Below are 9,818 nucleotides of genomic sequence, written 5' to 3'. Positions count from 1 at the left end.
AGTATAGGATATGTTGTCAACATATACCCATATCAATTTCAATGCGTATACTAAAGAGTATAAAGATTCCCTTTTGAGTTAATGCAGAGGATACGCTACCTCGTTGGATCCAAATTTAAGAGCGCCTCCATATAAAAACAATTTAGATTTATTTCTAATCTGACAGTAGTAATTTCTATTCTTATTTCTTATTTAGAAATTATTTAACAAAATTAATTTCTTATTAAAGAACTATTTCTAATTACTACACTAGTTAAATAATTCGTTCAAATAAGTCTATTTTTAATTTGTTGTTAATGTGGTCTATTTAGAAATTTTAAAATTAATTTTAAAAATATGAATTTAGAAATTTTAATTTTTTTTAATTTCTAAACAGTAATTGATAGTTATTTAAAAATTCATTTCAACCTCTGAAATGGAGATGCACGAAGTGTTATCCTAGCAAAATTCTAAGAAACACAGCATTTGATTATCACTGTAAAGAAAATATTTATTTTATTTTTTTGTAAGTGCAATGTATTTTAAATTTTTACAAACAACATCTGGCATTTCTCATTCATGCAACGGGAGTCAGCCGTTGAATATTTGAATGGAAAAGTACACTCTAGCAAGTGATGCTGTTTTTTTTTTTTCCTTTACTTACTACTGAGCCTATTTTTGTCTAATATGTAAAACTGGAAGAATATTAAACTAACTTAATTAATTATATGCTGATTTCGATTTTGATTAACCAAAATTAACAAAGTTATAGCTGACAAAATTCAAGATTATCATGCTAATTTTATAGCTGACAAAATTATTAGTTATTGGCTGTATTTAAATACATGAATTAGAAAATTTTCTAAAAATTGCATTTTTGTCCGTATATTTTCATTCGTACGAAATCAAATAAATGTATGGCTATCAATCTGTTTTGTCGCTTAGCGCAAAAAATAACTGCATCTTTGTTCGCATATTTTACTCAACACTAAAATTAAACTGCATAATTTACCAGAACTACTTTCTAGAAAGTTGCTGGTAAATGTAAACTGATATGTGCAAGTATTGATATATAATATATTAAATATTTCTAAAGAGTGGGCATGTCAACTCTTTATGAATATTGTACAGTTGGTGCTCGTTGAGATTTACTTTGAATCCAAAATAATATGCATTGATCTTAACATTTGACAAACCCGCCTTATTGTGAGATGTACCAATTTCAGCCCCAGACAATCAGAGATCTATTAGGCTTCTAAACTTAATTAATACCTTCATTTTTTTTATTCTAAACTTAATTAATTGATTATTTACAAAGATAACTATCTAATAGGATCAAAGGATCATACCTGCATGCTAGCGGTTTAATTAGGTCCCTCTTTTTATAGAAGTAAATTGTTATGGACAAATTTGATTTGCGGTGACTTACATTCACATGGTGTTGACTATAATTTATAATGAAAAATAATATATATTAGTGTATCAATATATTAAAGAAAATGAATGACACTTAATTGTGCATGAATGACAATTATTTTGTGAGTGAATGGAATGGGAACAAAGAAATTAATAGCTCCATAATTCATAAAGTTTAAAAATGTTAATATAAAAATAGGTATGTATTAGTTTAAATAAATTTTGAGTTTTAAAATAAATTTCCAACATATATGGTTGAATATTTTAATATGAATGTAAAGTTAATGATAAAACAACAATAAAATGTAATATGCGTATTTTTTTTTAAATCTTATGTAACATTCTAAAAATTATAGTTTGTTACTCTTCAATTTAGAGTTCAATAGAATTAAAACAACAACAACAACGTCCAAACAAGAGAAAAAATGAAAATGACATTTTTTTTTTCAATATGTTTCCATTCATTCCCTCTTATTCATCATCTTTCTTTTGTTTCACCTACTAGCTGTGAATATGTAAACATAAAATGCAAAAAAAATAATTTGTTGACGATATGTGATGCTCGATAAAAAAAAAGAGAGTAAAAAGCTATGTTTGGGAATTGAGTTTTCAACCGGGTACATGGTACACAGAACCTGGCACATGGTACAGGTCAAGTGGTCAACGTCCCAGGGCCAGTTCTGAAGATTTTGGGATCTGGGGCGGAAGAAAAATTTGGACCCTTATGTTTTCAACTTTTTTATTAATATGTTAATCGATTATTAAATTTGTAGACTAATAATTAAGCAAGTTCTAAATTAATCAATAGAAAATTAATATGAAAAATATGAAAAATAAAAGCACTTTTTCAACGATATTGCGTCATTATACTAAAACCTTGCTACCTTGATATTGTTATCGGGTGCCATTAACAACCCCCACATTAAATATATATAAGATGTAGTCATGTATGGAACTCTTTAGAGAAAAAAAAGGGGAAATAAATCTGCTGCGATCCAAAGATCGGGAACAGTAACTCGGAAATTCATGTTTTTTCGAATCCAGCCGTTTAATTTTTTCTGTGCAAGTATATCGAAACAATTTGACAGTTAGATTTGGAAAAACAAGAATTTCATAGTACTGTTCACACGTGAAGGATCGCAGCAGATTTGGATTCGGAAAAAATCAAGAATAATAATTAGATCCTTTTAATTCCAAATACGTGATTCTTAACCTTTTTACTCGACATATCACATATATAATACAATGAATGTATTCGTAACTATATCAGTAAATAACAAAATGCAAGGTGAGCTCATTGACTATTTGAATGAATGTGTGACAATGGGTTATTTTAATAATGAAGAAAAAACCAAAGAGGCGTACAAGGTGAGCTCTTTGACTATTTGACTTCAGGCAGCGCATCAATTAGTATTACCATTTATAGTTATCTCTGGTTGCTAAATAGATAGACCTAAATGGACATAAATTATGAATACACTTCGGCAATTAAGCCTAGGTCAGGTCCAGGATAATTTTCGGTTGAAGTTCAGATGAGCGGTTTCTCCCCTCTAATGTGCTACAAGCCCAACAAGCCCAGTTAAGCATCACATGAGTATCGATCCCCAGTTTTACAGTTGAGCCTCAGTTAATACGCCGATAGATGTTATATTATTTTGGGCCCTTTTACACAACTAATTTTTTGTTTTGGGCTCTTTTGGATTTTGGGGCCGGGGCCATTGCCCTGGGTGCCCTGGGTCAGGGCCGGGCCTGGGTCAACCCATGCACGTCCATCATTTTTAGCAATGCATATCCTCTGCATTAACTCAAAAAGTAAATTTTTGAGTTAATGAATCCGAACCGTCTGACTTTAAACGAAGCCAATCTGGCCACTGCTTATGATATAGGGAGCACTTTAATATTAGTGCGGATTAAGTATGCACAAATCTTGAAGCAAATCGGATGAACAATATTCATTAACTCAAAAGATTCCCTTTTGAGTTAATGCAGAGGATACAAATTCACACCGCTTCGGCTTCAGCTTCGGCTTCCGCTTTTAGAATTTTTCAAAGTGTGTTTTCTGACAGTGAATACTTTTAATTAAATTTTAATAGATAAGCACTAAAAAAAACTGAAGTGAATATTTAATAAATTGAATTTTTTTTCCTTGATCTATTAATAAATTTCAGATTATAAAATTATACCCAAGATCCGCACCAATTAAAACCTGAAATTATATTTTCTTTATTTTAATCAAGTAATTGAGGAGTTATTAGTTATAGTAACTAATTTACGACTATGTCAGAAAAAAAAAACCCTTAACTAATTATTAGTATGAAAATATAATAACTAAAATTCTAAAATTAATATGTGTTTTTTTATCTTAACATAAATTGTAATCTATTATCATAGACTATAAAAGTCATGTTAAGAAACTTTCAGATCATAGTAAAGATGGAAATTTATATGTACACCTAAAATGGATACAATTTGTTATTTCAAAGAGTAAAATCCTATGATACAATCTGTTATGCCTTTTCTTTTAGGCCTTCATTACAGACAGAGGAGAAAGGGATTAAATCACAGAAAGGAGAGAAGAGTAATAACTGTTATAATCCAAAAAGTTAAACTAATAATTAAAGAATGATTTATAAAATTACGCCTAATTAAAAATTTTCGTTAATTAAATAATGATCGATCGATGTACTAACTGATTATCTAACATGAATTAATTTCATAAATTGTTAAATATAATCGAGACGTCTGTTTCGAAACAAATATTAATTTTGTAATATAGAAGATAAAACATACGGCATGATTATGATTAAGATTTATGAAGTTATAAATAAATTTGGAGATTAGAAATTAAACACTGATCATTCAGAAAATTAATGTTTAAGACGTTATTTAAGGTGCACGGCTCTCTTTAGAATTAAAATAATATAATTATTTATGTCTTTCAAATCCATGAAATCTATGTGCACTTCCTTATTTGTTTATTATAATTTGTTTTAACTAAGCTGCTTAAATAAGAAAGCTATGACATTAATTATACATAATCAACTGGTGGTATGTATGATTAGCGTAGCTATTATTTTATTTTATTTTTTTGAACATTTTTGCACATATTTTCTTTTTATTTTGAGGAGGGATCCAATTACACACTTTTTTGGTGACACCGGATTACACTCTATATTTTTAAAGTCCAAACAGTTGATCCAAACCGTTCAACATGATGGATATGTTAAAATGTGCTTGCAGATCAAATTTTACATTTTTTTGAATTTTTTTACTATTTATTAAAGGTTGGTATAAAAATTCAATGGTCTGAATATAGCGATTTTGTTAAATACTTAATAAATAGTAAAAAGTTTTCCAAAAAATGTAAAATTTGATCTGCAAGAACATTTTAATATATCCATTATGTTAAATAGTTTGGATCGACTATTTGAACTTTGAAAACTTCAAAAATTGAGAGTGTAATTTGGTGTCACAAAAAAAATGTATTTGGATCCCTCTTCATATTAAAAGGTTCTTAGAGATCAAATTTTAAGTCAATAGCAACAGTCAATGGACTTATTATATGTCTTGTAAGGAAATTGTCCTTCGTAGCATAAAGATAGATGTCTAGTTATTCTAGTTTGTTAATTTATTCTCAAAAACATATATATAGTACTTAGAGGATGAAGATTCCCTTTTGAGTTAATGCAAGAATACAAATCGTCAAATTCAGTTCGTGTATCCCATGAGTTACGCCACCTATTAATTTCAACTCTGCGTGTATCCCATGAGTTAACCTACTGTGAAGATCTAACTCTTTCTATGGAATTAAAATATCAAAGCAGGCTATCTATTGTCCTATATTATTATCAAATAATTTCTATTAACAAAAAAAGTTGCCCAAAGGTAGAACATGAGCATGGCATACAGTAATTTATTACTGTGATTTGAATCTTGAGTAGTACCAAGGCTAATAAATATTTATGAATCCCTAGCCAACGTGTCACACATTGCCTCTGTTTGGTGGTCAAAGTGGGAGTGAGGCTATGCTATTGTGCATATATAGCGGGGATAATTTTTTTTATTTTTTTATTTTTAAAGTACGAACAGTTAAATCTAAACAATCAATTAATGTAATATGAAAATAAACTTGTAGATCAAATTTCATATTTTTGTTAGAATTTTTGTACTAAATTACTTGATCTAAAATATTCTAGATCTTTCAAAAATATAATAGTGATTTTCAACATATGTAAAAAATAGTAAAAATATTCTAAAATTTAAAATTTAGTCTGTAAGTATATTTTAATATAAAGATCACGTTGAATAATTTAGATTAACTAGTTGAACTTTAAAATAAAATAAAAAAACAAAAATATTAATTCATAGTGTACAGACCAATCTGCACTATTTATATATAGTACCGTAGTCTCATTGAAAATTATAGATTACATTTTCAGTTTAATTCCGACCAAGTTTTGATGTGATAGTATAAAACAGAAGATTATTTTAAATAATAAAAATGTGAAAGCACAATCATTACCGAAGTTATTGTTTCATTTAAAAAGTAAATATTGGCACATATTTCTTTTGATATGCAAATACTTCGTCAAAAGATTGAGTGCATTATTTTTTATGTTTCATTTGGCTACACTGACACTTACAAGAAAAATATATACATGTGGCCGATTTACAATTGGAAACAATAAAACTTGAAAAAAAGAAAGAAATGACAGTGCTATATTAATACAATATAACAATACAAGTCGTTTTCCAAAATTCCTTCTCACCTCCAATTTCATGCACCAATTTAAACAATAAAAGTAGGGTGTAAACAGAGTGGATTCGGAGCGGATAATGCTGATATCAAATCCATATTCATTTTTCAATAAGCAGATACAAATACGAATACAAATATATGGATATCAAAATTCAAAAATAAATTCACCTTAAATGAATACGGATACAGAATGGATAATCTACGAATACATATATGAAACAAATAATTGTAGCTAAGATAATTGAGTCATATGAACTTTAAGATACAAATACTAATTAACAAAATTCAAATATGAAAATGAATTAACAATTTATGTTAGCTTATTTAGTTTTATAATTTGGCTTGAAAGAATTTTTCTAAATTTAAAATATTAATTTTCATATGCTTGACGAACCATGTGTTTAATTACGATTCTAATTATTTATTGTCACAATACTCAAAATTAAATTATTTATATATGCTCATTCTTCGATAATTTTGAATACCTTGATAAACAAATAAAATTTGAAAAAGTATACATGACTCGTCATTTATATAACAATGAACTCGCCACCTTGACGGACTTCAAAAAATCATTAGTTATCCAACTCCTTTTGGGAGACTTTATAGCCGAACAGGCCCGTAATGTTCCTTTTGAAAACCCAGCAAATTGCACCTTTATAATAATTTATTCATATAATTTTTTGTCTCTAGGAAGCAAAAATAGTTTAGTGTGAACTGTAAATAATATGAAATATCGTATCAGTTGAGTACCAGTGATGTTTTGACAAATTAACATGTCAGCTACAGTGAACATAACATGTTATAAAGTTTTCTGGTAGGAACCAATTATCAATGTATCAGGTTAAGTTAGACAATATAACCATACCAGAAAATGTTTAGCATACTCATTACACAAAAAACAAAGCTCAACAGAAAAATGAACTAACAAAACACATCATGCATGTAACCTTCACATTTCAATCAGAGAGAAGCAAGGGCCAAAAACATAGAAACAGAGGAGGTAGCCGTGAAAGTCCATGTTATGAAGGCCAATAATACCGATAGAGCATACCGACGGCACGCTATTTGAGGGAACATTTTGCAATAATGCCAATCTTTTTCCAATAATAGCATCACGCCAGCAGAAGAGCATGCAGCTGCAAGTGATAAGATCGCCATAGCCTAAACAAGAGCAGCAAAGGTCTAATGTTAAAAAATGACTTTGGTTTGTTTGGTTGAAACAAATAAGAGAGATTAAATTTCAAATAGTCAAAACTCAATACATACAGAAGTATATTAAATAATCATAAAAATAAATATCAAGATATATATATCAGTCGAACCGAAATAATAGAGATTAAACTGAACCAAATATAAAACCCCTAAGAAATTCAAGTAAATATAAAGTAAATTTCGATTTGTTTGATTGAATCGAAATAAGAGAGATCAAACCGAGCTGAATATAAAAAACCCGAAGTAATTCAAAAATTCAACCGAACCGGACCATTTTGTTGGTTCGGTTGAAAACCAACTAAACCGGATCAAATGAACAAACCTATGGATTGTTAAAAGGGATAGAGAAATTACCCAATCGCCCACCACAAACAACCTAAAAAGCACGGGATTGCGGAGGTCTCTTTTGGTTTTGAGCGCGTAAATATCGAGACATGCAAGACCCAAACTCCAAATTGATTGTAGCCCCATTGTTGCTATTAAAAAACTACAATATTTCAGCAATAAACAAAAAAAAAAAAATACAAAATCAGTTACAATTCAAACCTCCATGCAAAAACAAATACAAAATCAATTATGAGATGTCATAAAATAATAGCCTCTATAGCCAACATTATACATCCAGAACATATATACTGAGACTATGGTACTGTGCATAGCACAGATTGATCCGTGCTATGGATCAATTTTTCATTTTCAAAGTCTCAATATTTGCTATGAATTGTTCAACGTGATTTTTCATTTTCAAAGTCTAAATATTCGCACAGAATGAAGTGATTTACTACATATCTAAAAAATAATTATAAAATTTAAAAAAAATGTAAAATTTGTTCAACATGTACAGTTTCATATGAAGATCATGTTAAACAGTTCAAATAGATTGTACAAATTGAAAATGGAGAGATATTGATCCATAATTTGTTCAAATAGATTGTACCCTAGCTTCACTCTATACCATAATATCTATAGCAAATAGAAACTGTGACAAATAAAAGCTAATAAAGGAATAAATAAATAAATGAAAAAAGTACCAAAAGGGACTGAAATTAGTGAAACTATTAGTGGATGCCATAACTACAACTGATGCAACCGCAAACCCACATTGCACGCTCCTCAAAGCAAACCCGCTCCATGTACCAGGGCTCCCTAAGAAATCCTTCATGTTCTCTGTCATATCCTACAAGACAAGTAGAGTAAAATAGAAAAATTAAAAATTACCACATACCTAAATTAATCCCTAGTAACTACTTAAATTTATCATACCTACCTCTTCTTGAGATATGGATACTTGTTCAACGAGATATGAATACTTACACAACAAGATATTTACGACGAGGTATGAATATTTACATGACGAGGTATGAATATTTACATGATGAGTTATGAATACTTACGTGACGGACAACCTAAAAGTATATTATCATGAATCTCATTTGAAAAAGAAAATTAAATAGAAGACATTCTTGGTTCTAGATTTGCAAAAATTTTCACAGATCGTCAAAAATAGTGGTGAAATTGAATGAAAAAAAAATCTCACCTCTAAAAACGTGTGAAAAATTGATGTGTGATGTGTCCAGTTTTTTTTCGAAATACTTGATATCTCAAGTATGAATACTTGATATGTTATATATTAATACTTTCGCATACATGTATCCATATTTGTTCGCGTCAGTTGTAAAATCTATTAAATATTAGATAGTTTCTCAAGTAATTAATGATCTCCCAGTTAATGAACAGTCCTGCAAGTAGTTATTGACTGGAGGATGAATGAGAGATTTCAATTGGGAGATAGTTAGTCAATCCATTTTTGGAAACCCACAACAGTAACCATCATCAAATTCCCATGATCGCAACTAATTTGAAAGCAAGTGCTTTGAAGAATTATGGTAGATAGAAATTAAAGACATTTCCGTATCTAGAGTTTTTGAATTGAAATTGACAAATCTAAGTGCAGATTTTACCTAATAAGCCACCAAACACCACCAGAGGCGGAATCCGTTGCCTTTTCTTCACAATTGCAAGTTTCTTGTACGAAAGGAGAGAAAATGGAGGAGAGAGAGAGAGAGAGAATGAAAGAGGGAGACAAAGAGACAAAGAGATAACTAAAGTATTGGTCCTGATGTACACTTGCTCACAGTAGTAGTAGTAGTAGTACCTAATACCTATGATGCTATACGTTCATTTCATTATACATGAAAGAGTGTACGTAGCTAGAGGGACAGGTCCACGTGACAAGTCTTGATTCTCAAATCCTAACCCTAACCCAAACTAAACCCATCACCAACCCAATGCCAATTGCCATGAACCGGAATAAATATTTTTCCTGATAACAACAAGCATGCATTAATTACTCCTATCTATCTATGGATACCATGCATTAATATATACCATTCTTAAATTGTTGCTATAGCGTTGCAGATACCTGATGCGGACATATTGTTTTATGTTT

The 9,818-nt window shown here is 29.6% G+C and overlaps 1 pseudogene across 1 annotated transcript; it reads right to left on the bottom strand.

The window, feature by feature from the left end:
• Positions 1-7,117: 7,117 nt before the first annotated feature.
• On the bottom strand, positions 7,118-8,531 carry LOC144553746 (CASP-like protein 5B3 pseudogene; annotated as a pseudogene). The gene is made up of 3 exons (XR_013511452.1): positions 8,401-8,531; positions 7,724-7,871; positions 7,118-7,318 (listed from the first exon to the last, which is right to left on the bottom strand). The product of XR_013511452.1 is annotated as a CASP-like protein 5B3 pseudogene (transcript).
• Positions 8,532-9,818: the final 1,287 nt, after the last annotated feature.

Source organism: Carex rostrata, chromosome 5, assembly GCF_964058835.1.
Source record: "Carex rostrata chromosome 5, lpCarRost1.2, whole genome shotgun sequence".
Taxonomy (NCBI): Eukaryota; Viridiplantae; Streptophyta; class Magnoliopsida; order Poales; family Cyperaceae; genus Carex; species Carex rostrata.
This window is presented reverse-complemented; position numbering and strand designations above follow the sequence as displayed.